This window comes from Sciurus carolinensis, chromosome 2, assembly GCF_902686445.1.
Source record: "Sciurus carolinensis chromosome 2, mSciCar1.2, whole genome shotgun sequence".
In the NCBI taxonomy this organism is placed as follows: Eukaryota; Metazoa; Chordata; class Mammalia; order Rodentia; family Sciuridae; genus Sciurus; species Sciurus carolinensis.
Genome location: NC_062214.1, coordinates 108594221 through 108622060, shown reverse-complemented (window position 1 = coordinate 108622060; position 27840 = coordinate 108594221). Strand labels below are relative to the sequence as shown.

At 37.1% G+C, this 27840-nt stretch overlaps 1 protein-coding gene and 1 pseudogene across 7 annotated transcripts in view; both read right to left on the bottom strand.

Moving 5' to 3' along the window:
• Frmd5 (FERM domain containing 5) overlaps positions 1-27840 on the bottom strand; it is a 300312-nt gene that overhangs the window by 220002 nt on the left and 52470 nt on the right. The gene's annotated exons all lie outside the window — the stretch shown is intronic.
• On the bottom strand, positions 1755-4685 carry LOC124976206 (NADH dehydrogenase [ubiquinone] iron-sulfur protein 8, mitochondrial-like; annotated as a pseudogene).

The window sequence follows — 27840 nt, the reverse complement described above, 5'->3', positions numbered from 1 at the left end:
CTCCAAGACTCACCCTGCCTGCAGGAACAGACATGCTTGCATTTTGCTGGCACACTCTGCACTCTTCTTTGCTTCCCACCTGTGCTCCTGCTGCTCCCCCTGGAGTGTCTCCTACCACAGTCCTTCACTTGGTTCACTCATTGTAATCTTTACAACCCTTGATTCCTGGTCTTCTCTCTAGGAAGGCTTGTCAGATGTGGCTCCAGACACTCACTGCTCCCTCCTACCACATGCACCACGATCACAACAAGTTGGGTTTGTTTCCCTCTGGAGTCCCTCGACAGGAAATGTCTCTACACTTACTTGCCTCCAACTGTACTTACTCTTTGAAGAGTATGTCTTCACCTCTAAACAGTGAGGGAAGGTTCTGTCACTGATTCTAAGGGACTAGTACTGCACCTGAAAACACAAAGGTGCTTAATGAATGCTTTTTGTTTGTGATGGGACACACTGGCCATTCTTAAACATTTTGGTCTCAGGATTCCTTGTATTGAAAAAACGATTAAGGACTTCAAGGAGTTTTTGTTTATTTGGATTATAAATATTGTATATTACTATTTACCATGTTAGAAAGTTCAACTGAGAAATTTGTAAAGAATGTATTAATTTAAGAATAAGAAAAGTATACAACTCTTAGCATATTATGAAAATAGCCATGACTTCTGGGACTCTCTGAATCAATCTCAGGGACTCCAAAGGACCCAGACCACTACATCATGGTATAGGGGGGTTGGTGTGTATGTGTGTCTTAAATTACAAAATGTATTTTCACTCAAATGCAAAGTTAAAGTATTTGAGAAAGTTGATGGGAAAATGAAGAGAAATAAAAAGGGAAATACAATCCTAAATAGCTAGAGAAAATGGCTGGGGACAGGAAGGCAAAGAAAAGGAAGGGTGGTAATAAAGTATAAAGAGCACCAGTCTTAAGAAAATTACTAAAGAAGTCAAAAGTAATACTACTCAAACAAAACCAAAACCAAGAGTGACACAGAAAGTTAAAAGTTTGAATGAAATCTTAAATAGAAATTGATTTCTGGGGTATGAAATGCAGTTTTGACAACTCTATCCCACCCACTCATCTTTTTCCATTCGCATTCCTCCTGTGTTCTTTTTTACACATCCCTCCTTTGAACTCTACTCTCTCTTGCTCCGTAGTCATTGGCTGAAAAATGGTGCTCGAATGTTACATGATTAAAGAAAAAAAGGGACAGCTCTGATGAAGCTGCATGATTGGAATTCAACTGATAAATTTTTTAACAACTATTAGATTATAAAAAATGTTAATGAGATTTTAAAAATAGGAATGCTGAAGTTATTTTTATGTGCTGAAAATACATTAAAAATTAGTGTCCTTAAAATATGCTACATGAAGCCAGGACAAGAAAGTGACATGCACTTGGCTATTGTGATAGGGTGGCAGAATTATAGGTGATTTAAATTATTTCTTTGATTTTGTTATGTCATCTTTTCTACAGGAACAAAAGTCATGAATACATGGCAAGTAATTTGTACCTTCTTTGTGCCTTTGGTCCTCCTACAGACTTTTCAGGTATATCCAACTGGTTTGGATTTTGTTAACCTGAGGTCAAAAGCTCAAGTTCTAGACCGGGGGTAGACAAATTACAGTCCCAAGTCAAATTCAGTCAGCAGACAGTTTTTGTATAACTTTCAAGATAAGAATGGGTTTTATATTTTTAAAAGGGTATGAAAACAAAAATAATAGATAAAAGAAATTGCAGATAGCCTGTAAAGTCAAAAATATTTCCTGTCTTTTTTTTTTTTTTTTTTTTTAAGTTTCCTGATGCCAAATATAAAGCATTCAGCTTAGTGCCTGGTCCATAATATGGATTCGAAAAATGGCAATAATGTTGTTAATCGTACTACTAATACAATAGTACTACAAAACTATTAATAGTACCAAAAGTTCTATTATTAGTTTGACATTATTGTTCCTATATTTTATTATCCTTAAAGATTATGCTCCTTGAATAATTTTGTTTGCTCCTTGCATTCTTGTTTATTCTTAAAGTATCTATTTCTCTTTTCTTTTACTGTGGCAAAAATACTCATAAAATTTACTGGGTTTTTTCTTTCAATTTTTGAAAGATGTTTTCACTAGTTACAGAATTCTGGGTTGACAGAAATTTACCCCCACTTTCAGCACATTAAAGATGCCATTTTTGTCTTCTACCTTGCAAGATTTCTGATGCAAACTCTACTGTAATTCACAACTTTGTTCCTCTGCATGTAATGTGTCTGTTTGCACTGGTACTATCAAGATTTTCACTTCATCTATGGTTTTCAAAAATTAAATATATGACATCGCTAAGTAGGGGTGAGGGCAAGAGTTGTGTGCTTGGCATTTATCTTTCTCAGGACTCTCTGAACTTCCTGAATCTTTCATTATTTTTTGAAAACTCTCAGCCATTATATCTTTCAACATTTCTCTGTTCCATTCTTTTTCTTCTGGGATTCCAATTAGATGTACATTAATACATGAGACTTTTTGATATGGCTCAGTTCTATTTTTCAGGTCTCCACCCCCCTACACACACACACACACACACACTTTTCACTTTTTTTTTTTTTTTTTTTTTTTTGGAGGTCGGGCTCTTTTAGTGGGCAGCAGGGGCCCAAGGGCCAAGTTGGGCGGCTCTGCGTTCACCGATAGAGGCAGTGGACCTGGATGTTGGCAGCAATCTCGGTCTCTCAACTTGATCCTGTTGTTCAGCAGTTTCTTCTTGTACAGCAGCTCCTCGTGCGTCTCCATGGACAACTCAAAGTTTGGCCCCTCAACGATGGCATCCACAGGGCAGGCCTCCTGGCAAAAGCCACAGTAGATGCACTTGGTCATGTAGATGTCATAGCGGGCTCAGCCTAGATGGTGATGGCCTGGGCGGGGCAGATGGCCTCGCAGAGCTTGCAGGCGATGCAACCCTCCTCCCCAGTCGCGTAGCAGCACAGCGCGTGCTCCCCATGGTAGCGCAGGCTCAGCGGGTCCTTCTCAAACGGGTAGTTGATGGTGGCCGGCTCCCGGAACAAGTAGCTCAGGGCCATGCCCAGGCCTCGGAAGAGCTCAGTCCATATCAGGGTCCTCGCTGCACGGTCGGTTATCGACTTCATGTCCACCTTAGGCTCCTGCAGGTTCACATACTTGTAGGTCGCTGCCACTGTGCTACTATGAAGGCTCCGGCCATTGGGATGTCCTGTGCTCACAGCCTGGGTCAGGGCCCACAGCAGCGTGGGCATGGTCAGGCAGTGCATCTCCAAACACTGCCACTCCTCCTTCCCTTGCCAAGCGGGACCAGTCTTCATTTTAGTTGGGGTAACTACTATTGACTATGTTCATGTTGGCTAATTCTTTCCTCAGCTGTGGCAGGTCTTCTTATGAGCCAATTAAGCTAGGCATTCTTTATCCCTGTTACTGTGTATAACACGCTTAATATTTCCATTTGATTCTTCCTTACAGATTCCATCTCTTTGCTAAAAATCCCTATCTGCTAATGTATGTTCTCCATCTTTTCACTGGAACTTTTTACATGCTAATCACACTTAAAATTCCCTGGTTGTTCCCACATCTTGTTCTGTCGTTTGCTTTGTCTCTTGATAGTGGGCTAGTTTTTCTTGCTTTTTTGTATTTCTCATAGTTTTTTTTTACTGAAAACCAGACATCACATAGGAGAACTCCAGTGTGATGATTTTCTCTCCTTCCCCCATCAGTAGAAGGTATTTTATTTCCTTTTTTCTAGCAACACAGAGTTTCCACCAATAGGTTTCAAGGAGGTTTGCTACCCTTCCCCAAATGGCTTAAGAGAGCAAGTACCCTGAGAGCAAGGTACTGCTGAACTTTGAGTTTTCCAAGCAGCAGCCACCCTCCTTCCAGATGCAAATCTTAAGGTGATTTTTCTGGTCTCCCACCCTATTCCCAACTTTCCCCTCTAGAGGTCCTTGAATATGAAACTATCAGTGGGTGTAAACTTTGTATCTGAATCTCAATACTTTCATCCTAGCCCATATTCACCTGTTAACAATTTGTTAAAATTTTAGCTGAATTCTCATTCATTTGTATGTAGGTTCCATCTTCCTTCCATGCCCTGTCCCTGGTGAGCCAGTGCTTGCAGAGCACCTAAATTTTTCCTAGATTTCAGTGTAATTGATTATAAGTTCCAAAAGAGTCATGGTTTTGTTATTATCATACTTTTTCTGGTTTGTAGGATGATACTACTTCCAAGCTTCTAAATGCAAGCATAAATTTGTCCCAATTTGACTATTTTTTAATACTCTGGCTATGAATAGCTCTTAAAGAGTTCATAATTTCCTGTGCTCTTCTAATCTATTTTAGAGATTTCATGCCCAATGTCATCATGCACAAAGAATAAATTTGGACACTAGAGTATACATCCTAATAAGCAGATATTTGTATATACATTATGAGGCCTCAAGTTATTTTAATTTGCTACCATTTACTTAGGCAAGGCAAATTCTTTAATGCTACCTTTATGCAGGACTTCATGTGTTTTACAAATACACACATAGAGTCCTCGATTTATTGCCATTCAACAAAGTAAACGGCTCATGCAACCCTCTGGCAATTACTTTCCATGGCAGCTTTGAACAAAGCAAAAACACCTCTTTTTTCTATTATGATCCATCTCTAACCTCAATATTCTTTTATTTGCTACTCATATTTCTAAAACTGAACTCTCAGGAGTTAGCATTCTCTAATCCCCTTAATGAATCCATGCTCCAGCACGTTCTGGTCATATGATCTTCCTCAGATTACTGAACCTCTCAACTTCAGTTTCCTCATTTTCAAAATGAAGATAATAGTGTAAGAAATTAAATGAGAAAAAATGAATTATCTTTGAAAAGTGCTTGGCTATTATTGTCCTCTTCTGTCATTAATAACTGATTAAATATATATTTATAGCCAATTGTACAAAGATTCAGGTATCTCTTTGTAGTCAAGCATATAACCTCAATTATTATGTTATTTCTAAAGGAAAATCAAATTAAACTTATAAATCATTTTCTTTTAAAATACTTTTTCCAGGAATGTAACTGGCTATAAATTTGAGGTCCTTGTGCATGTAAAAATCTTCTCTTTCTTACTTTAACTGTCATGTATGTATGTATGTGTGGGTGTATACATTTGTGTATATGTCAGTGTGTCACACACACACACACAAAGCCTAATCATACAAGCCTGTGACTGCCCTGCACATCTGGCCCTCCATCTGCAACAGGGACAGTGCCAGGCTCAATGCTTAGTTCATTTTTTCTTGGACAGACTCCATTACCCACTCATATATTTCACCGACTCTAAAAGAACCAAGCAAATGATCTGATCATTTTGGTAATTAAAAAACTTCCTGCCAGCATGCATTTTCAGCAATTGCCAAAGATATTCCAGAGTGATAAATTGCTCCTACACGGGCTTAATCAGTTTATTTCTCTTGATCTTCAGGTTTCATCCTGTCTATAAACAAAGTTCCTAAGAATATTGTGGTACAGCTGCTAGCAGTATCCTTGTGATGTTGACTGGGTATGCATCCCTTTTTAGCCTGAGTACTTTCAACCTGAAAAAGACTCATAAAAGAGGATTTCTAGATCAAAATACAATAAAAATTTCTAATGCTCATATGGAACACTTCTTCCACATGAAGATATGCCTGTATGTCTTAATGGTATTGTGGAAATGCATTTGGTAGTATTTGTAGATTGTATGGAGAGGGTTTCCCCCTTAGAATAATTTATTTATATGTGGAAAAGTTCCAGAGGTTAGATGGCAGTCTTGTAGTTTTCTAAAAAAGCAAAGGAAGTTATAGAATAGTAGTATGTATATCAGCAGTAACTAAAGCATGAACTATACAAATCTAGTATTCATTTCAGACATCATGGAAAACAACTTTATATATATATATACATATATATTCTTTTCTTTATATATATATATATTTGCTTCAACCACCACAAGAAGAAAAGTGATTTTGTTGCAATAGAGATTAATGAAGTTCTAATTATAATCTTTATATACTCTGAATATCTACTAATTCAGATAAAATGTACCAATATGGGGGCTGGGGTTGTGGCATTGGTAGAGCACTAGTAAAGCAAAGCACTTGCCTAGCATGTGTGAAGCACTGGATTCGATTCTCAGAATCACATACAAATGAACGAATAAAATAAAGGTCTATCAAAATCTAAAAAATATTTTGAAAATATAACAATATGTTCAAAAGATTAAAAATACTTACTATTCATAAAGGCATATAGTTCCTTTCAGTTTCTTTGAATCTCCAGGTCACCAGGCATAAAGGAGTTAGACTTCAACTTTCTTTCAACTCTTAACATTTAAATGGGGGGGGGGGGTGGAGTAGTAGGAATTGAACCCTGGGGAAATTTTACCATTGAGCTACATCCCCAGCTCTTTTTATTTTTTATTTTGAAATAGGGTCTCATTAAGTTGTGTAGGGCTTAGGTAAGTTGCTGAGGCTGATCTTGAACTTGTGATCTTCCAGCCTCAGCCTCCCAAATTACTGGGATTATTAAAGTTGCTCTTATTCACCCATTCAGAACCCCAAAAAAGTAAAGCAATAAGCACCTTATTTGTCATCTCTACAAAAGAAATCGATGTTACTTAGGGTACTTGCTCCATTCAGTCATCTGGGGACATATTTACTAACTGACATTTCAAAAGTTATCAAGAAGAAAACACATGCTATAAAAATGACTTGTTGAATACTTCTCTCTTTTCATATGAAAATGCCAGAAGTTTCTAGAGACAGAAGTATATCTGATTTTTATATTTCAAAGTTGTGCTATAATGATTATCTTAAATGTACAGGACTTACAATGAACTTATAATAGTTTTATACAAAAATTTTCCTTTTATGTTTTTTCAGAAGTCATTTTAAGAGAATAAAAGCCTAAAGAAAATATAAGAATGCCTTATATTATTTTGTCCACTATTTTAAAATTCACAAATCAATCTTTCCCATGTTTGAAAAAAATACTAAGAAACATTTTATAAGAAGGGAATCTCCTTTCTACCATACCACTCTCACTGATTTTTTTTTAAATGAAAATGCTTCATTCATATTTGAAACTCATTAGTGAATATATTTGAACACAAATATATTCAGTAATAGCCAGAGGAGAAGAAGGTCTTAAAGGAAAGGTTCTTTAAGGCCCCCCACCTCCTACAGCTACTCCAGACAGGATCAGAGGGTATTCAATTTGCAGAACTCTAACTCACAATTAGGCTACAACTGCATGCTAGAGAATTCCCATCCCTGGAAAGGTTAGGTGCCACTAACAATTAAACATCCTACTTTCCCAGCAGGAGAACAACAGAACCTTCAAAAGGAACTATCTATGCCTTATGGTCATGCTCCCTTCTAGTTTCTGAGCACTGAGGGGCACCCTCTGCTTCTACCTGTTTTCCTGGACTCCAGGCTACAACCTGTCTTGGAAATGTGGCTTTGAATTTAGAAAAATCAGTCTTATTCCCAACCCTGTTGCTTTAATCTTGAATGAGTCACTTATACACTGTAATCATTAAAAAAAAAAAAATCACTTTCATCATTTTTAAAAGTGGTGATCATACTACCCTCTCAGATGAATGATGTAGGGACTGAATAGGATAAAATAACATGATCTATGTGAACTTTATTTGAGAAACTGTGAAATATCAAACGAATGCCAATCTGACCAAAACAAAAGAACAAAGCATACCCAGAATGTGGAAGACAAAACTGAACATGAATCTAGAAAGGCTAACTATATAATGGATGGAAGTTACTATCTGTCAAAAGTTCGTACATGTTCCTCTACACCAAGTTCAACATGGTGTAGGTATCTCAGCAAAAATGATTTGCTTAAAATAAAGCTGTAACCTATTGTAGTGAGATTTGTATGAATAAAATATTAACAGAAGATGGCAGTATAAAAGGGTTTTTTAGAAAGGGGGAAAGGGCTGCAAAGAAGAATCTGGCAACATTTACCCAGCAGTGTCCAAGGGAAATGGATACTGACTCAGCAGGCATTGTGATTTTGAGAGACAGATGTTCTGTATTATAAAAGCTTGCATAATATGTCAGTTCTCACTAGGTGTAATGAAATCTCCTTCAAAACTACTTTGCTTCCTTTATTCTGATTCTCTGTTCACCAAGCCACCTTTTGATTACTAATTAGATCAGTAAAAATAAAAACCAGACCTAAACTGATGCAATCCCCACCAGGACACTGTGAGAACCAATGGGTGGAAAGCCAGTATATTTTCTGACTTCTCTATTGACTCCTCTTTCCAACTTCAATATGTGCTATTTTTGAGAAGGTACTTTGCATATTTATCAAGGGCCATATAACCATTCTCATTTTTTTATTCTATACTTCTTCTAGGTTACAATGTCAATGTGGAAAAATGTTTATAAAGTTGAAAAATCACAGAATTTCTTGTATGTTTTTCAAAAGAAGGAAAATTGACAAATCTAGTACTCTTACTCCATTAATATTTCATACTTAATAATTTAATATGGTTACAAAGATTACATAGTAAGATTCATAAACTCATATGTGTAGAAGATTAGGAAAGAAATCATAAAGAGAGAAGCAGACTGGCTCAAGAGACAACAGGAATTCATGAGGACTCTGGTGAACATCTAGCTAACATGTCAGCCACGCTCAGCTCTAGCTATTTGCTGCCATTGTAGAATTTGGACTCAACATTATCAAATCTCTGATTTTTTTCAAAAGAAGCTGCAAGTCAGAATCTCTGTGAAATCACTTGACATTCAAACACTGGCAATTTTAATTTTAAAAACTGAGTGAGCTAATATTATGAGACCTAAACAAAAACATTTCAAAAGCCTGAATTTGGCGTGGAGTTCACCAGTTTGAAATATAATATGAAATTCTGAAAAGTACATAGAATGCCAAAAACACATAATATTGGAACATAAGTCAAATTATACAAGTGTAATAATATACTCTTCTCATAAACAGAGACATTTCAAAACTACCTACATGTGTTACATATAATATAAACCAGTAACAAATCTTGTTATCAACCTCAATTTCATCTCCATGAAATAGTAGACATCTGCACTACTCAGACATTTGTCACTTTGCATTTTAATCTTTTACATATGGAATCAACTTGCAAAATCAACATAGTCTACTTTTTAATATACTTGCACTGGGAAATATGTTTCTTCCTGTAAAGAAAATTATAAATAATGTTCTAATCTTTAATAACATTTTGAGTCAGTCATACACCAAAGGGTGATATTATACAACACTACAGATATGCATACTAAAATGCATAGAAAAAAAGCTAAGACTGGTTTGAGATGACAGGCTTGATGCACATATTTCAACTCTTCCCATCCCAAATCCAGCATAGTGAAAGAAAATACATTAAAAGAATAAATTCAAATTTTCAGTGAAAGCAAGAAAGAATGCTAAGCAGATAACAACTTTTGAGGATTTCTCGAAGGAAAGAAAGCAGATAGAATTAGATCAGAGAAAAAGATCAGAGGAAACCAAATTTCTAAACACTTGCAGAAAAAACTGCTGTGATGATAGGTGCAGCTTCATTGAGCTCCAACTGTAGTTGAATAAGGAGCAGATGGGGGTTCTGAGGCAACCACCAGGATAAAAAAGTACACTGGGTACAGCAAGGCTGGTTTTTTTTTTTTTTTCTGGATTATGCTAAGTAATTGGCTGATCAGAGCAGCTAAAGCAAGCACTAGGGTCTAACCAAGTGCCTCCTTATGATAGGCCCTATCCCATCAAACCTATTTGATTGCCAATCTTACTCATTATGACAGTGGCTCAGGACATGTGCTAACCAGAAGTGATGGGATAAAGTGGAAGAAAGATGATTTATTAGAGGAGGTAAAAGATATTTCAGGAATATTTCTTTAGCTTAAAGAAATATAGAGACTACACCGTGTTTACAAGGCTACAACAGCCAAAGGAAGGGTACCTTTTAAAAACTGTCACAAAGGCCTACAAATAAGCAAGTTGGGAACACTGCTGCCAGCATAACACACCTTCATGAAAGGGTTAAAGAAGAAACCAGCTGCCAGAACTGATTAGGGTTGGGAGACAAGGAGAAGGATCAGCATTCTCTCCATCATTCCTTTGTTTCTCAGTTCCTCTTGTTCCTAGCACTGGTTACTGATCTTTCTGTCTGCAACCCTTCTTCCCTCAGGCCCAGCAAATAGAATTCTTGGACCCCCAAAGCAACCTTATGCAATCATGACAAAATTTATTTTAATGTGGATGCACCTATCCTGGGGAAAGGAGGAGACACCTAAATGCATTTTTGTCTTTACCCACACTCAATTTGTACCTTCTTTACTGCCCTCTAGGGAAAGCTCTCTTTTGGACTGTCCAGTTTCCCAGGACCTTTTATGGTTCAGAATCAAGAGAATAAAAAAGGCAAGACTGGAGAACTGAGAGGAAAGAACAGAGAATTCTTGCTTGCTCCGTCAATTTCTGGACTCACCCTTGTTGTAGAGAATCTGAGTAATGCGCATAGAATAGAGAAAAATAAGAAAGGCTGGAAAGACTGTCCATCTAATGAAGAGTTTGAGGAGGATAGATAAGAGAAAAAACAAATCAGTTTGGAGAACCAGAAAGAGTTCAGGCTTTTTGTAAGGGAGGGGTTTCTGAGCAGCCCTAAGGAAAAACTGGAGAGAAAAATAAAGACTGGGATTGTGAAAAGTATTGCTATGGCTTACAACTTAGAATTTATATGACATTCTTTGAAAGAAGCAAATTTCTTTTAAATTTCTTCCGGATACTAGACTGTATTTCACTGTGCTGCTTCACTGTGCAGCTCAGCAGAGATGCCTACCAGGGCCTTAGCATTCACGAAGGTTAGGGATTTAGAGGGACCAGTGGAGGTAGAAGGGAAAGTGATATAAGTTTAATCAGGGTTTCAGCAGATGTGCATACTAATTCTTTTGTCCAAGATACTCATGACCTAAATTAAAATTAAAAGGAATTTCTAAATATAGCATCAGCTTTCAATCACTAATATATCTCTCTAAAATACCCAGTTTTAAAGGTTTCCTTTGAGGAATTAGAGGAAGGAATAAAAACTAGTCAGATCATCTAAATTCCATTCTTTCTTTTCTTTTCTTTTTAGCCACCATTCTTTAGAGGGAAAAACACCTAAAAAATTAATGAAGCTTAGCCAGGCGCAGTGGCACATGCCTGTAATGCCAGCAGCTCGGGAGACTGAGGCAGGAGGAGCGCAAATTCAAAACCACTCTCAGCAACTTAGTAAGGCTGAAAGCAGCCAAGCGAGATCCTGTCTAAAAATAAAAAGGGCTGGGGATGTGGCTCAGTGGTTAAGCATCCTTGGGTTCAATCCGTAGTACCAAAAAATAATAATAAATTAATGACGCTTGCTAGGAGTGGTGGTTGAAGAAGATCCATATATTTCTGTACTTATCCACTTCTGATGCAGTATGAAACTATGAAGAAGAAACCAAGGAAACAATTATGAAAACTCCTGAACCTAACACCCCCAGGTAATACCATATTAATACAAGCTGGTTCCACCCTGAGCCAAATTTCAGAATAGACCAAATTAGTTTCTTGAAAGTACAGGTGTTTTCCTTCTGGACTTATTTGTTTTGCACAAGGTCAAAGACATCTTTAAAAGAATGTTAGCCTTCACTAGTAAACGGAAAATATATTTTAAGGTGGGGAAGGGGACCTTCTGGTGCCCCTAAAAATCTAAAACACATTCATGGTCTCCTCCTCAGACCACATGGCCAAAAGAATACTCTATATTATTTTGTGACAGGTTCTTCATTTATCATCATAAGGGATTTAAGCTTTATCCTGACAATAATGGAACCATTAAAGAATTTCAACAAGAAAGATGACGAGCATTTTGGGTTTTACAAAGATCACTGTGTGATCTGGAATCACTGTGTTAGAAGAATAGGAAGGGCTGTCTAGAGGCAGGGAGATTAGGTAAGAGGCCCCTGTTGCTCAGACAAAAATAATGAGGGCTTGAAGTAAGAAAGTGGTAGAGGATGTGGAGAAGAAGGGCCAGATTTAAGAGAGATTTCGAAGACAAAACTGACAGGACATGACAACAGATTGATGAGAGGCAAGATAGAAGGACTATACACTAAGTACTAAATTCAACTTTAGTATCTAGAAGAACAATGATGACATCCTCCAAAATAGGGATTGTGGGGAAGCAACAGATTTTGGAGATGATGAATTCAATTTGAACAGGCTGAGTTTGAGGTGCCTGGACTGAATAACATATAGGTATATAGAAAAGAAGTGGAGTGTATACGTCTTATGCTTAGGAATACTGCCTGAACCAAATCAACTCAGAGATTTGATAGTCATCAGTGACTAAACAGTAGTGGAAACTGAGGTCACAAATAAGATCATTCAGAAATGAAGTGTGTGAAGTATAAACTCCTGTGCATCCCCAACATGAAGGAAGGAAAAAAGAATCCACAAAAAGCTCAGCGATATAGAGAATGAAGAGGAAAAGAGATACAATTACCTTGACTGAGTTCGATTAAACTATTAAAAATAAAATGGTTAACAGGGTCAAATGTTACAAAAAGGTCAATTAGAACAGGGATATAAACATCACCATCGATGCTAGTGGGCATTTGGGGGACATATTTCAGAGGTTGTGGAGAGAATAAATGCCAAGGAAGTGAAGTCAGCAAGAGTATGTGTATTTTTTTTTTATTGTAAACAAATGGGATACATGTTGTTTCTCTGTTTGTACATGGAGTAAAGGGAGTAAGTGTATTTTTGAAGGAGGCTGGCTGTGGAAGAAGAGGGGGAGAATGGAATTAAGAGACTTTTATAAGGTGGAAATGGCCATTAAATAAGTTTTGCCACACTATTGCTGAAATATTGACCAGGCTTCAGTGTTCTAGTCAATGATCACAGTCTGAAAGTACTATGATCAAGACCAGAAGTCCCCATTGGTTAGAGAGATTCCAATTACCAAATCTCAAAGGTTTTTGCTTGTTTTTTGTTTTAAATTTCATATCCCTTCCCTTCTTTTTCTTCCAGACCCTTTCCCAGTAAGTTCAACAGTTTAATGGCTCTTTCATGGGTATCTGCAGATTTGAGGGAGAAAATCTTTTAAAATGTTCCTTATACAACACTTGAGATAGTAAACCCATACTTCTCATGGTAAGATATAAAATAAATCTATTCAAATTGCCTTCCTAAATTATAGTGACACGTAAGAAGATGTAGTAAGAAATTAAAATTCTATTACCAAAAGGAAATCGATATTCTTTTAACCAAATGTAAAATAAAATTTAAGGAAAGGGACAAATTATTAATGGTAAAGGAAGACAAAAATAAAAAGCTATGCTTCAAGCTGATAAGACTAAGTATTGCAAAAATAAACCCCTAATTAAAAACAAATTTAATTCAACAGCAATTAAAATTCCTTTGTAGTTTTAGTGATTACCAGCTTGATAAAGTAAATGTAAAAAAACAAGATGGCAAGAAATCACTTTATAACTATCTTAAAGTAAACAGTAATCAAAATGATATGGCACAGGCTTAAGGAAAAGTGACACTCAAGGAACATGATAGGTTTATTTGGTATTGTTTATTTAGTATATAACCAGATAGTAATCAATAGCAACTCAATGTTGGGGAAAGGAATCACCCCTGAGGAATTGTTGCTGTAAGTGAATATTAGTAAGCAAAATTTGAATTTGTATCTTGCCTCATATATCTGTATATATCTATGATTGAATATTTTTAAAATTAAAGAAACCTGAAAACTAATCTTTTTTGATGATTAACAAACTACCTCAGAGAAAAATAGATTAAAAATTGTTTTAAAATAGAATGTAATAAAGAAATATAAAAAGGAACATATTGAGGAAAACTGACAAAAGTTGGTTGTTCAAAAATATACAAGAAAGAAGTATATAATCATATAAGGACAACACTAAAATTCATTCGTACATGGTCAAGGAGAGAAAAAAAGATACATTTTGGAAAAAGAAAATACAAATGAGAAAGAATCATATGAGAAAATACACAGAAATCAAGTCAGGCGTGGCAGCTCATGCCTGTAACCCCAGCTACTTGGGAAGCTGAGGCAGGAGATGCCAAGCTCAAGGCCAGCCTGAGCAACTTAGTAAGAACCTCTCTCAAAATAAAATTTTAGAAAGGGCTGAGGACGTAGTTCAGTCATAGAGTACTTGCCCAGCATGCACAGGGTCTTATGTTCAATCCACAGTACTGAAGGAAGGAAGGACGGAAGGAAGAATGGAAGGAAGGAAGGCAGGCAGGCAGGCAGGCAGGCAGGCAGACAAATTAAGGAAATGCTCATTCAAATAGTTTTAAAGTGCTATTATTTTAACTAACAAGACATAAATTATAAAATCTGGTGTCAACTGTGCTATATTTCTACTGAGTGACATTATTAATACATCCAATCAACTGAAAACTAATCAGGATACATAACCAAAACAATAAAAGTATTCCTATCTTTTGAACCAATAATTCCACCCAGTATTATAAGGAAAGTGAGGAAATATTCAGAACCCTAAAAATGAAAGAAGGAAGGAAGAAAAGAGGGTGGGAAAGGTGAGGGAAGAAGAAAAATTATAAAGATGCTCTTAGATATGCTATTTAAAATAGTGAAAACTGGAAAACCTCCAAGTTCCCCTCAGGAGAATAATTGTGAAAACTAGATGCACCAAAGTGACAGACTTCAACACAACAACTGAAACATATCCAGTGACAAGACCAATTAATCTGAATGTAAATAAAATTTTGTTACTTATTTCTGTAAAGTGGCTTGAGTTTATAAAAAGGGTGTTTTCATAGTTTGTAAGTGAAAATGTCTCATGAGTAACAATCAAAACCTTACTTAAATCGAGAAAAAATAACTTACTATTCCCCTTTGTCTATGGGTTTTTCATTCTATCATGGAAGAACAGGAAATGGATCTGACATGACTAAATTTCACAGAGGAATTTTTATTATTGCCTAGAATCTTGTGTTCTTATAAGTAATACCAAGCTAGATGTTAGATGATTTGTTCCAGTTTCTTTCTAAATGCTTAAATTCCTCTGATTTTTAAACTCCTTTACCTCACCTCAGGGCCTTTGGAATTAAGGATAGAGCTTCCACTATAACTTCTGAGATCTTGAAATTTTTAGACATTAGAAGGGAGAAATGTGGCCTGATGAATACTAACTACTTTTGACTTCCCATTCAGATGAAATAAAAGCTCTTTTCTTACTTCTAAAGAAAATTTTAAAAAGGAACATGAAGATGATAAAATCACACTCTTTCCCATCAATCTTAAAAATTTCACCATCACTTTTATGACCTGCTTTATGGCATTTTTTGTGTATCAATGGTGGGTGGATACAGTGCCCAGCACCCGTCTTGCCACAGCAGTTCTCCTATTCCTGTCATTTAGAACTCACCTGCTACGCTGCCATCACTGACTTCAGGGAAGCACAATATTAGCAGGCAAGCGGAGGACATCATGGCCTTTCCTGAGTATATCTAAAAGCAATAGAAAGCTTTTAAAAATATAAGTAGCCTTATCACTAAGTTCCATAAATTACCTTTCACTTGGAGAAATTCCCACAGAGTTGTAATCAGATGGTATCAAAAAACCAATATGTCAGGTCAGCTACTTCAATGATTTTGCTGGACAAATGTACCCAAGTTACACCAAAGTCTCATTAAAAGTTCACCTCTCTGAACCTCCTCCCGTGTGATAATCGGCACCAGAATCATTTCCTCCTTTTCTCTAATATAGGTTACATTAAAATGACACAATCCAACTTGCTGAGTTAAATTAAAAAAAAAAAAAAAAACTTTTAAAGATTCAAGAAATATGGCTCCAACTGACAGTTTTGAAATCCAGGCTGAGAATCTAAGATAACAGCATTTCCTCATGATGAAGGTTACTTTCCACCAAAGTACTTACTTTAGATCAATTCATTTAAAAAAAAAACCCTAAAATTCGTAAATTAACACAATAAATCTTTAACATAAGCTAAGTCTGTGTGTTACCTGTTGCTAAAGTATACTGAGACTAAATACCACAATTCTAGTAATTACGGTACATTCATGAATGTTACCATCTAAATAGCAACGCTTAGCTTCTCTTTCCTCCATGGGGATGTGGTCCTGTCATAAACCCCTGCAGAAACCTCACACCAGGAACCAACTCAACTTCAATCTGAGTTTCACCTTCCTGTCATTAGACATCAAGGACCCTGACCCCTTACTCTCCTGCAGGCCCTTACCTCACTAGAGTATACCTAGCCCTCACTCTGATGAGCTGGTAGCTCATCATTCTATCCTCATCTCTTGCCTCTGTCCTGAGTCCCTCCCACTCTCAGCTAGCCAGTCTTCCAACCTGCCATCACTTAAATCTTGTTGGAAATTAGTCTTCTTCACAAATCGTTCCCAAGTAATGGGAAGGGGAAAAGTCCAGCTACCAGAGAGTTAACTAATTAAACTGATACACTTTCCTCGTCCCGCTCATTGGGCACTACTGCATTTGTACAGCACAAACACTTTCTTAAGTGTTTGATCCTAATGAGTGTTCATTCTGTGATTGTTCACTTTAAATAACACATACCTAGAGAAGAGCAATTTGTATGTACAGTATACAACAGAATATGTGTCACATAGAATCATTTAATAATTGCTTGTGTGTGTGTGTGTGTGTGTGTGTGTGTGTGTGATTGAACCCAGGAGTACTTAACCACTGAGTCACATTCCTAACCCTTTTTTTGTCTTTTTATTTTCAGACAGGGTCTTGCTAAATTGTTGCTTAGGGCCTTGCAAAATTACTGAGGCTGAACTTGAACTCGTGATTCTGCTGTCTCAGCCTCTCAAGTTGCTGGGATTACAGGCTTGTGCCATCACAACTGCTTAATAAATCCTCTTTTTTTATTATGAAGGTCATAAGAGATAACTAGATCTCAGTCAGTAGCTTTCAGTGTTCATTTCAGAAAGTGAGAAGCACTGCCTAACCATCACCATCTCCTGCTTCCATGACTACTGAACAATCTCAACTTCATTGTTGTTGGCTCTCTTTTCCCTCAATGACACTCACTAATAAAAATAACTCACCAGATATCTGGGTCATTCTAAAGAACATGCTTTTGGTAATATGAAGGAAGCAGTTGGAAGAATCTAGCCTTTCTATCCTTTCCCCCTTTCTTTATACTTCCATTTTTAATTAATTTATTTAGTAGCTATGGAGGAAAAGGTAAATTTCACCCCTGTGGTATAGATAGAATCATGGCAGTCACATTTCAATGATTCTTTAGAGAAAAAAGGGCAATCTTCAAAAAACTTCCCAAGATGGATAATTTATTTTTTATCATTACTTAATACACAAGAGTTAAGGAATTAGACTGGGGGTATATGTAGCTCAGTGGTAAAGAGCTTGCCTACCAAACACAAGGCCCTGGTTCAATCTTCAGCACTGCCAAACAAAAGAGTTGAGAAATCAGGTTTTACAAGTAAGTGTCATTAAAAAAAAAAAAGAAAAGAAAAAAAGAAATAGGATCATGGAGTTTAAGATACATGCCAAGTATAACACACTAGAATTCCAACACTGGCATTCACCAATGAGTATCATAGGGCATTCCTAGGTATGTTCTCACTTAAGCAAACTGTTATCTTTTTATTAGACAAATAATATGACTACCTCCATGACTTCTTCTGCCATCTCCAACATCATTCTTTCTTTTTACTGTGGATGATGAGAATTAATTTAAAACTGAATTTTCAAAATTTCCACAAGGGTAGAGACAGAGACTAGATAAGCTAAACAAGGAAGAGGACAACACAAACAGTAAAGTGGAAAGAAGTCACTACACATTGGTGGGTAGGAGTTAATCTGGAAGAGGGAAGCAATGTTAACCAAATACCAACTAGGTGAGGAACCGCAGTGGAGGTCTTAAGCTCTTTACAGGTAAAGTCAACAGGCTAAGGAAGGAGAATCTCAAGTTCAAGATGCCTCAACAATTTAGCAAAAAAAAAAAAAAAAAAAAAAGTGGGGGGGTGCTGTGGATGTAGCTCTGTGCTAAAGCACCCCTGGGTTCAATCCCCATTACTCCCCCCCAAAAAGTCCATTACACTGAAAATGTACAAGTTGCTCTTACTTTTCCTTAATCTAAAATAATCAAAGAGATTCCTTACTTACATGCCATTTTTAAAAGCCCATGGAGCTGGGAATGTACTCAGTGATATAGCACATACTCAGAATGCATGAGACCCTAGGTTCAGGCCCCAACGCACACACAAAAAAACTCCCTCTAGTATCTAAAAATAATTTTTACTACATGTCAAAACCCAAACTTATACACTAAGTAAACATTTCATAAACCTGAAGACTGACCATTGTGTGATTTATTGTAAGTCAGATTCTATAAGTGCAAGAAGCATTATCCCCAAAATGTAATAAGCAAAGGAATCACAGATATTATTCCCAGGGCTAAGGAACTATAGCAACAACTTTGTCCTGTTTCTGAAGAATCCACTGAGGAGTGACAGCAATTCCTCTGATTGTGTCTTTACCCTGTCATCTGTACCTCAAAGGCATTTCTTAATGTAAAATAAACAAAAAGTGAAAGCAATCCTTAGAGATTCCCTCAAGTCCCCAGATGATATTATAACTCAGTTTCCGCTTCAATATTCCATTAACTCCAAACAAGGAAATACAGCTTAAAGTCATTTTCAAGGGCATCAAGAAGATACCTCAGGATAAACTTTTAGTGACAACAATCCACACCACAAAAACAGACCTAACTAGAGCCCAGAACAGGAGAAAAATTTCCTCCCCAATTTTCATAGCCACTGTGCCTCCTTCAGGAAAAAGGGATCCTAGACCCTCAGACTTGCAGCAGTTTCCCAGGTTAACAACCAGGACCCTTCCTATGGCTAACTTCTGGCAAGGAACAAATAAGCCATGGGCAAGGTGAATGATTCAGCAAATTTCTGTAACAGGCATTCCTCCAGAGAACACCAGTGTGAGGAAGGTCAACAAGCTGTCCAAGTTCACAGCTAAGACATCCCTTACTCAGAGCCCTTATACCACAAATCCCTCTTTTTTGAAAAATTCTGAGATAGCTTGCACCTTGCTGAGTGATTAGTCTGCTTCCTCCTTCTTACAGTTAATGACTACCTCCAGGTGGGCCACACTAATACCAGAACCACCAAACCCATTGTGCTTCAGGCGATTGCTACCACTTGTCATCATAACATGCAGGTCCTTGTGCAAAGTGAGGCCCACAAGAGAACCACATCCCCACCAAGCCCTGGAGGAGACAGGATCTGCCCACTCAACTGGGGCAGCTCTGCCTCACCTCATGGACAATGCAGGTTAGATTCCTCCCCCAGGACCCTGACTAGACTCCCTTCCCACTTCTTTTTCTAAAGATCATACTTCAGGGGGACTGGAGCTGCGGCTCAGCAGTGGAGTGCTTGCCTCCAATGCATGAGGCACAGGGTTCGATCCTCAGCACCACATAAAAATAAATAAATAAAATAAAGGTATTGTGTTCATCTACAACTAAAAATACTTTTAAAAAACAAAATAAAATTAAAAAATAAAGATCATACTTCAGCTCCAGTACTCCAGGGAGTACAAGTACAGCTCCTGGGCAAATAAGTAAACCTGTTCTTGAGTGACTCTAGCTAACTAAGAAGAAAAAAATAAGAGTCTAGTGCAGTCCAGGCAATGTGAAACTTGTTCAAAGTTCAAGACATTGACTCTAGAACAAATATTTCCATAAGGTAATTCCTATTTAGGAATTTGCAAGCTTAGTACTTTAGAAGGCACATATTTATTCCAAACCTAAGGAGCCATACAAGCTATAAGAGAGCACCTAATTTACAGTCATATGGACCCACCAAGGATGGGATATTTAGATATTTCATCTAAAAGGGAAAAGGCAGCACCTCTTACATAACCTTTCATTAATTAGAACTTCAATGGGCAGGGTGCTTTATAGATTTATTTACAACCCTGACTCAGGCAAGCTGAAGCACCTTCACATAAACTGTTGATGTAAACAATGAAAAAGAAATTCTTATTTCTATGCTAGTAATTTCACAGTAATGTTGCTACCAGAAAATTAACAAATAGTTTCTTTGACACAGATGTCCTCTATTTGCCAAACTAGGAAGTAGCCTTATAGTTATCCAGACTTTCACAGAGGCCTAACCAAAAAGCTATGTAGTCTCTGAAATGCCATTCATAAAGTCTCCAACCCTTATTGTGTTACCAAGATGGTGCCATCCACTGTCCTTCAAAAGGGTATCAGAAAGTAATTCTTTAGACAGTTATCTAAGGAAGATAAACAAATGGCTAATAAGCATATGAAAAGATGCTCAACATCACTAATCATTAAGGAAATACAAATCAAAACTATAATGAGATACCATATCCTACCCAATAAGATGGTTAGTACCAAACAACCAGAAAGTAACAAGTGTTGACAAAGATAAAACTGGAACCCTCTTACACTATTGATGGGAATATAAAAAGGTACAGCCACCATGGAAAACAATATGACAATTTCTCAAAAAATTAAATTAGCACATGATCCAACAACTCCACTTCTGAGTATATACTAACTGAACTCAAGATCTCCAAGAGATATTCGTACAGTCAAGTTCATAGCAGCATTGTTCTCAATCGCTAAAACATGGAAGCAACCTGAGTGTCCATCAACAGATAAGTGGATAAATAAAATGTGGGATATATATATATATATATACAGATAGATAGATTTATTTTTCCCCAGTGGAAGATTATTCAGCTTCAAAAAAAAAGGTAAGAGATCCTGGCTTACACTACAACACAGATGAACCTTGGTAATATCATGCTCAGTGAAATAAGCCCATCACAAAAGACAAATACTGTATGACTATATATGGTACTTAGGATAGTCAAAATCACACAGACAGCAGGGCACACGCCTATAATCCCAGCAGCACAGGAGTCTGAGGCAGGAGGATCACAGGTTCAAAGCCAGCGTCAGCAAAAGTGAGGTGTGAAGCAACTCAGTGAGACCCTGTGTCTAAGTAAAATACAAAATAGGGCTGGAGATGTGGCTCAATTATCAAGTCCCCCTGATACCCCCCCAAAATCACAAAGACAGAGTAGAATGGTAGTCTCCAGAGACTGAAAGGAGGATGAAAATGTGGAATTATTACTTAGAGGGAAAAGGGCTTCAGTTTTATAAAAAGGCAAGAGTTATGGAGATGATGGTGGTGACTGACAATTGCACAACATCATGAGTGTAATTAGTAACACTGAACTGCACACTTAAAATGGGTTACATGGTAAATTTTATGTTGTGTGTATTTTAACACAATAAAACAACTGACAAAAATTCTGAAGTATCTTTGCAAGGAATCTTTACTTAATAAAAAAGGATACTTTTAGAGAACTAAATAATGAAAAATTAAAGGAAGAAAACTGCTAAACAAGACTTAATTTTCAACAAACAAGAAAAAATAGGTTGCTGATGTGAAAATGATAGATATTTTGGAAGAAGCCTATGTAAAATTCAAATACTTAATTTTAAAAGTAGCCCAATTATCTAGACATACATATTAACATTTAACAAAATAGATTACAGAAGATTTAGAGAAAAATCAGATACAAGTCAATATCCAGAGTTTGTGTTTTTTTTTTTAAATTAAGTCCTACAAGACTAAGAAAAATTAAAATTTTATATGCACAATCACTAAAAGAAGAGGAAGAAAGGGAGTCCTCTCTAAATAAACCAATGCAGATAGTCAAGAAATTGTGAAGCACCCAGACTTTCAAAGGATGTCTTCAAAACAAAGGGGGAAAAAATTACATGGCCATACAGAATTGTGCAAATACTTATAAAAAAGAGTATCCAGAAGGTAAAGATCCAAAAATGAGCTGAGAGTTATGAAAAATATGGAGGGCAACAATAAAAGTTCTTAGATGCATAGAAAGTGAAAGAGAAGGATAATACTTTTGAAACTGAAGCTGGGTAAGAAGATAGAGGGGCACATTGAGACAGTCAGCAGTGGTGGTCTTTCCAAGAAGAGGACATTGGACTGGATGAAATGAAGATGCAAGCCATGCAGCACCAGCAAATGAAAGGTCCTGAGTCAGCAGGGACACCCAAGTGAGAAACAGAAGGTGGCTACCATGGTGAGGACTAAGGGAGCAAGGAAATGAGCAGAAAGAAATAAGGTGGGAAGAGCTGAAGAGAGAACCTGGAGGACACCACACGCATTCATACTGTAGGAGAGGGAAATCTTTGAGTGACAGAGCAGAGCAGACATAAGCCCTGACTCACTTTAAAAGTATGCTCTGGCTACTACAGAAAAGAGACTGAGGGATAAGCATGAAAGTAGGCAGACCAGTAAGGAAACTAAAGCTAGTTTGAGGCAGGGATGATGGTAGCAAAAGAATCTAAGTCCCCAAACTTATGGTATTAAAAAACTACCAGATGTGTTGCTCATACTGCCACTCTCAAAAAAATTTTTTTTACAGAAACCTAGAGATAAATGTTTTCCCAAATGGAGGAAAGGCAGATTCCAGAAACTAGGAGACAAAACAAGCCCACTATGAACAAAACAAGTCCAACTGGTTTTATTTCTTTTAAGAAAATATCAGTTGTTTCCTTTTTTTCTTTTTTTCTTTTTTTTCATATTTTCTTCCAGTCCTTATTTCTATGCATACCTGATTTTTGTCCATTGTAATTATAACAGACACATTTCTACTGCCTAATTGTTTTAGATTTCACTATCTTACATGCATTTCTCTTTGTGGTGACTCTGCCATAATTTGTTAAATTACTGCAAATAAAAGGGAACAAAAGAAAAGTTTGTAGATGAGGCACAAAATTTTCAGGGTATTTCTGCTTATTTCCTGAATAATACTTTCACAGTATTCTTTAAGATATAAATCTGATATAGGTGGGTGGCAACAAGTCATGCCAGGAAAATTATGAAATGAAACATTTCTTATCAGAGGCATATAATAACATTTTAATAAAAGCAGAATGTCAGAAATCCCACAGCCCTTTCATAAGGATAGCTAGAATGAATACTTTTATTGTATAAATTCTAGAGAGGAACTTTATTTCTCTAGTTATATATTCCTATTGACTAGGTATAGCAAATTATGATAAAAAAGTAAGAGAAGAGAGTAAGATTTATTTGTAACCAGTTGATATTTTCTACTTTTGGTCATATTAATTCATCATAGTTTTCAAAGAGCACAGCACTTTATTACCTTTCAATGATAGAAAAATGTGTTACATCTTCTACATTTCCTTAGGCAAATGGGTTTGCATTGGAATCTTAAATACATACTGTCTTCTTTCTCTTTCCAGGATAATAAATGCCATTATATTTCAGTTTTATAATGTTATGGTTCAGAACTATGCAAATCAGTAGTGGTGTTACATGTCCAGAACCAAAAAGGAATCATTTGAAATTGGAAAACAATGTAAGTGACAGAGAATTCTGGGCAAGGTCACTGTAGTGGTGGGAGGCCACACTTCAGGTACACATACTCCTACACCACTCATGGAACACTGGTTTGTTTGGTTTTTTTTAAAGTACAGATTTTAAAAATGAAATAATAGTTGCTGTTATTAGTCAGGGTTGAGCTGCAAGTATTTTTTTTTAACTCTAGTATTTGAAACAGAATCAGATTTAACTTTTAGGAGCTAACAGCTACTAACAAAACAATCGGAAGGGTTGGTGAAGCAGGTTTTATGCTAGACCTTAAGGAATGAGTCTCAGAAGCCACACAGAGCTGGCAGACCAAGGGAATTGTCACCACTACTGTCACAGGAAGCAGGACACTTCCATGTGCCAACTACTGGTACAGCAGTACCACCCAGCTAGAGTCCAGGAATTAGGAAGCCACTACTGTGATTGTTGGCTCTAAGAAGACACAATCTTAGCTTCAGTTAGAGACCAGGAAGTTGCTGCCAGAATTGTTTGCTCTGGGGAACACAGCCCAGGGTTGCAACATAGGGACTAGATATAGCAGCAAACTCCAAGCCCCTGGAGCTACACCAGCAAAATAGCTGCTATGTGTCCTATTACCCTTTCCTCCATTCTGAATTTAAGTCTCACAGAAGTAAATATGATTAATACAATCTGAATCACAACAGAAACTCTGGACGGAAGGAAGTCCAAAGGGTAGTTTTTACTGTCCAGTCACTGTAGTACAGAAAGGCACATGAGAAGGAAATTAAAAGAGACACTGAGTTAGTCCATCTACTGAACTGTATATTCCACAGTCATTTTTCCAAGAAAAATGGCAATAAATTATATTAACTCTACAATAATGTTTTATTTATAAAAAATATTTCCAAGACTGTAATTGGTACAGAAACAGAAAGCAAAGAGGGAGGCCCAATGGACTCCATGTCAGGACACAGGTAAAGAGGGCCAGGTTTAATGAGAATTAAAAGTGCCTCACTTAAGGCAGAGGACCGAGGCCAGGCTCGCTGCTTAAAGCCAGAGAGTGGGCAGAACTCCAGAAATGGGACTGCAAAAAGGAATATAAGCTGGGTGTGGTGGCACATGCCTGTAATCCTAGCATCTCAGGAGGCTGAGGCAGAAGGATCACAAGTTCAAAGCCAGCCTCAGCAACTTAGTGAGGCCCTAAGCAACTCAATGAGACCCTGTCTCTAAATAAAATACAAAAAAGGACTGGGGATGTGGTTCAATGGTCAAATGCACCGGAGTTTAATTCCCAGTTGCCAACCGCACCCCTCACAAAAAGAATATAAAGCTGTACATTAAAAGAGGCAAGAGGAACCAGAATCCAAGTCAGCACTAGCTAGCATGGTGGCTAGACCTGCACTATCATCATCCTCATGATGATCATGCATCTCCACTCAGTTACTAGAACCAGAAGAGGCAACCCTACTGCTAGACAGGGTAGGGTGCAGTGAAATGAGCAACAGCTCTCATTCAAATTAAACTCTCAACTCCAAACTCTAAAATACATGAAGAAAATTAACACCACAATTCCCCTCGAATCAACTTCTGGAAGATGAACTCACTTGAGAAAAGGAGAAAAATCTAAAAATCACCTTTTAAATATTTAGAATCCTCAAAGAGACAAAGGAAAAAATACCCATAAAATGGAAATTCAGAGTCCAATCTCACTACCAATCAAGATAAACACAAATAGATCCACATCTAGACATTTCATAGTGAAACCACAGAATATCAAGGTGCCATAAAGAAATACTTAAAAAACAACAATCACACTTGGAGCAGACTCTTCATCAGCAATAATAGACACCTTGGTATGTATAATGTTCAAAATGTTAGAAAAGACTTTCAAGTTAGAATTCCAAGTTCAGTTGAGCTATAAAGATGAAGCAAGATAAAAATAGTTTAAGACCTAAATGACTATGAGTTTTCTACTAATAGACTCTCAGTAAAGAATTAATAAAGTATAGGATATACTTCAGAAAGAGCCCAAAGAAGGAAACAAGATATACTAGTGATCACACAAATTAATAAAACTATATTATCAAATGTAGCTAATTAATAGATTTTAAAAAAATAAAGTGGCAACATAGATGAACCTGGAAAAACATTATAGTAGGATTTGGGAGGTAGCTCAGTGGTAGAGAGGTTGCTTGGCATGCTAGAGGTCCTGGGTTCTATTCCCCATGCCATAAAAAGAAAAGAAGAAAGAAAACTTCGTGCTAAGTGAAGGAAACCAGTAATAAAAGCACATATTGTATAATTCTACTTATATGAAAAGTTCAGAGTAGACAAGTTCAAGAGACAGAAAGTAGATTAGAAGTTGCATAGGACTGAGGGAACAGAGGAGGGAGTAGAAAGAAGTCCAGGCACTGTTAACAGGTACAGGATATCTTTAAAGGGGAATAAAAGTGTTCTAAAATTAGATGGTGATGGTAGTTGTACAACCCCATGACTATACCTGTATCACACTGACATGTATCTTTAAATGAGTGAATTGGATGATATGTGAATTTTATCCTTTTTTTTTTTCTTTTAATCTTGTACTGGGGATTAAACCCAGGGGCACTCTACCACTGAGCTATACCTCCAGCCCTTTTTATTTTTTATTTCAACACAGAGTCTAAGTTGTTGAGGCTGAATTTGAACTTGTGATCCCCCTTCCTCAGCCTCCCAAGTTGCTAGGATTGATTATAGGTGTGTACTACCATGCCTGGCAGAATATCTTAATAAAACTGTTTTTAAAAGTGGAACTAGAAAAGGTGAATGTTCACATATACTAAGCTCCTTTTAAACCTTGATAAGAAATTTTGTACTTATTTATGATTGTTAAAAAATTAAGAGGGCTAGGGCTGTGGTTCAGTGGCAGAGCCCTTACCTAGCATGTATGAGGCACTGGGTTCGATCCTTAGTACCAAATAAAAATAAACGAATAAAATAAAAGCATTCTGTCCATCTACAACTACGAATTTAAAAAAAAAAAAAAAAAAACTAAGAGCCAGGCATGGTGGTGCACGCCTGTAATTCCAGCAGTTTGAGAGGCTGAGACAGGAAGATTGCAAGTTCAAAGCCAGCCTCAGCAAAAACGAGGCATTAGGCAACTCAGTGAGACTGTATCTACATAAAATACAAAATAGGACTCGGGATGTGGCTCAATAGTTGAGTACCCTGAGTTCAATCCCCAGAACCAAAAAGGCAAAAACAAACAAATAAACAAACAACAACAACAACAAAGCATGAACACACAATCATGGAGTCCTATACAGTGTCAGGACCACTCTGCATCCTGCCCGCCTGGCGGGTCTTCAGGGGCAGTCATTATACATTGAGCTGTCATAGCCTATGGTAACAGTGCATTCTTCTGTAACACCTTCTGAAGGACCTGCCTGGGGCTCTTATTGACAAAGTGTGCCTCCTTTCAGAAATATGTCCTTGCTGGTTTTCTTGGTTCATTTCTAATGTCATATCTTTGCCTGTAAGCAGATAATGTACTATAAACATTCCTCTCTGTTAATGAAAACTTTTTGGTACTGGCATCCACATTTCCATAATTTTGACAAGTTTGTGAAGGCTGCAGAGGTTTCTGCTAACCCCTTCACTGTACATTTTCTTGGAGGTGCTTCTTTTTCTTTTACTTCAGTCTCCTTTTCCCTTTCCTCTTCTTCAGCTATGTATTCCTATTTCAGTTCTAACTACTCATCAGTTGATTCCTCAGGAATCACCACTAGGAGCTCCTCAACATCATCTGCACCCACTACCATTTTAAAAATTTTTGCCAACTCAACCTCAGCAATGTTGCCTTTTGCAACCTCTTCTTCACTGGCAAATCTTTGAAGTTATGGACAAACCTCTTGAGTATCTTCCTCCAGATGTCATTCACATACTCCTTGTTGACATCACTTCAAACCCAAACAAGGTTTTGATATAGTCACAGATGTTGTAATCAATCCTTCCCGTAGTGCATCAGTGTCTTCTCAGTTGCAACAATAGCCTGGGCAAAGATCCTCCAGGGTAGCAGGGCTTAAAAGCTGCTATAACTCCTTAATACATTGATTGTGTCAAAGAGATAATGTTGGAGGGAGAAATACTGCTTTGAGATTGGGATGAAGAACACCAAAAAAAAGGAAAGCTATGCAAGAGCTTTATCAACAATAAGCAAACTCTGGAAAGGTATTTTATTTTCCAAACTACTTCTCCATTTCGCTGGCATAGCAATTTAGGAGGCACCTTGGAAGGGAAGCTGGGTCATATGTGAATTCTTATTGCTCCTATAGTATACTGGCATCATGTATTTACTGATAT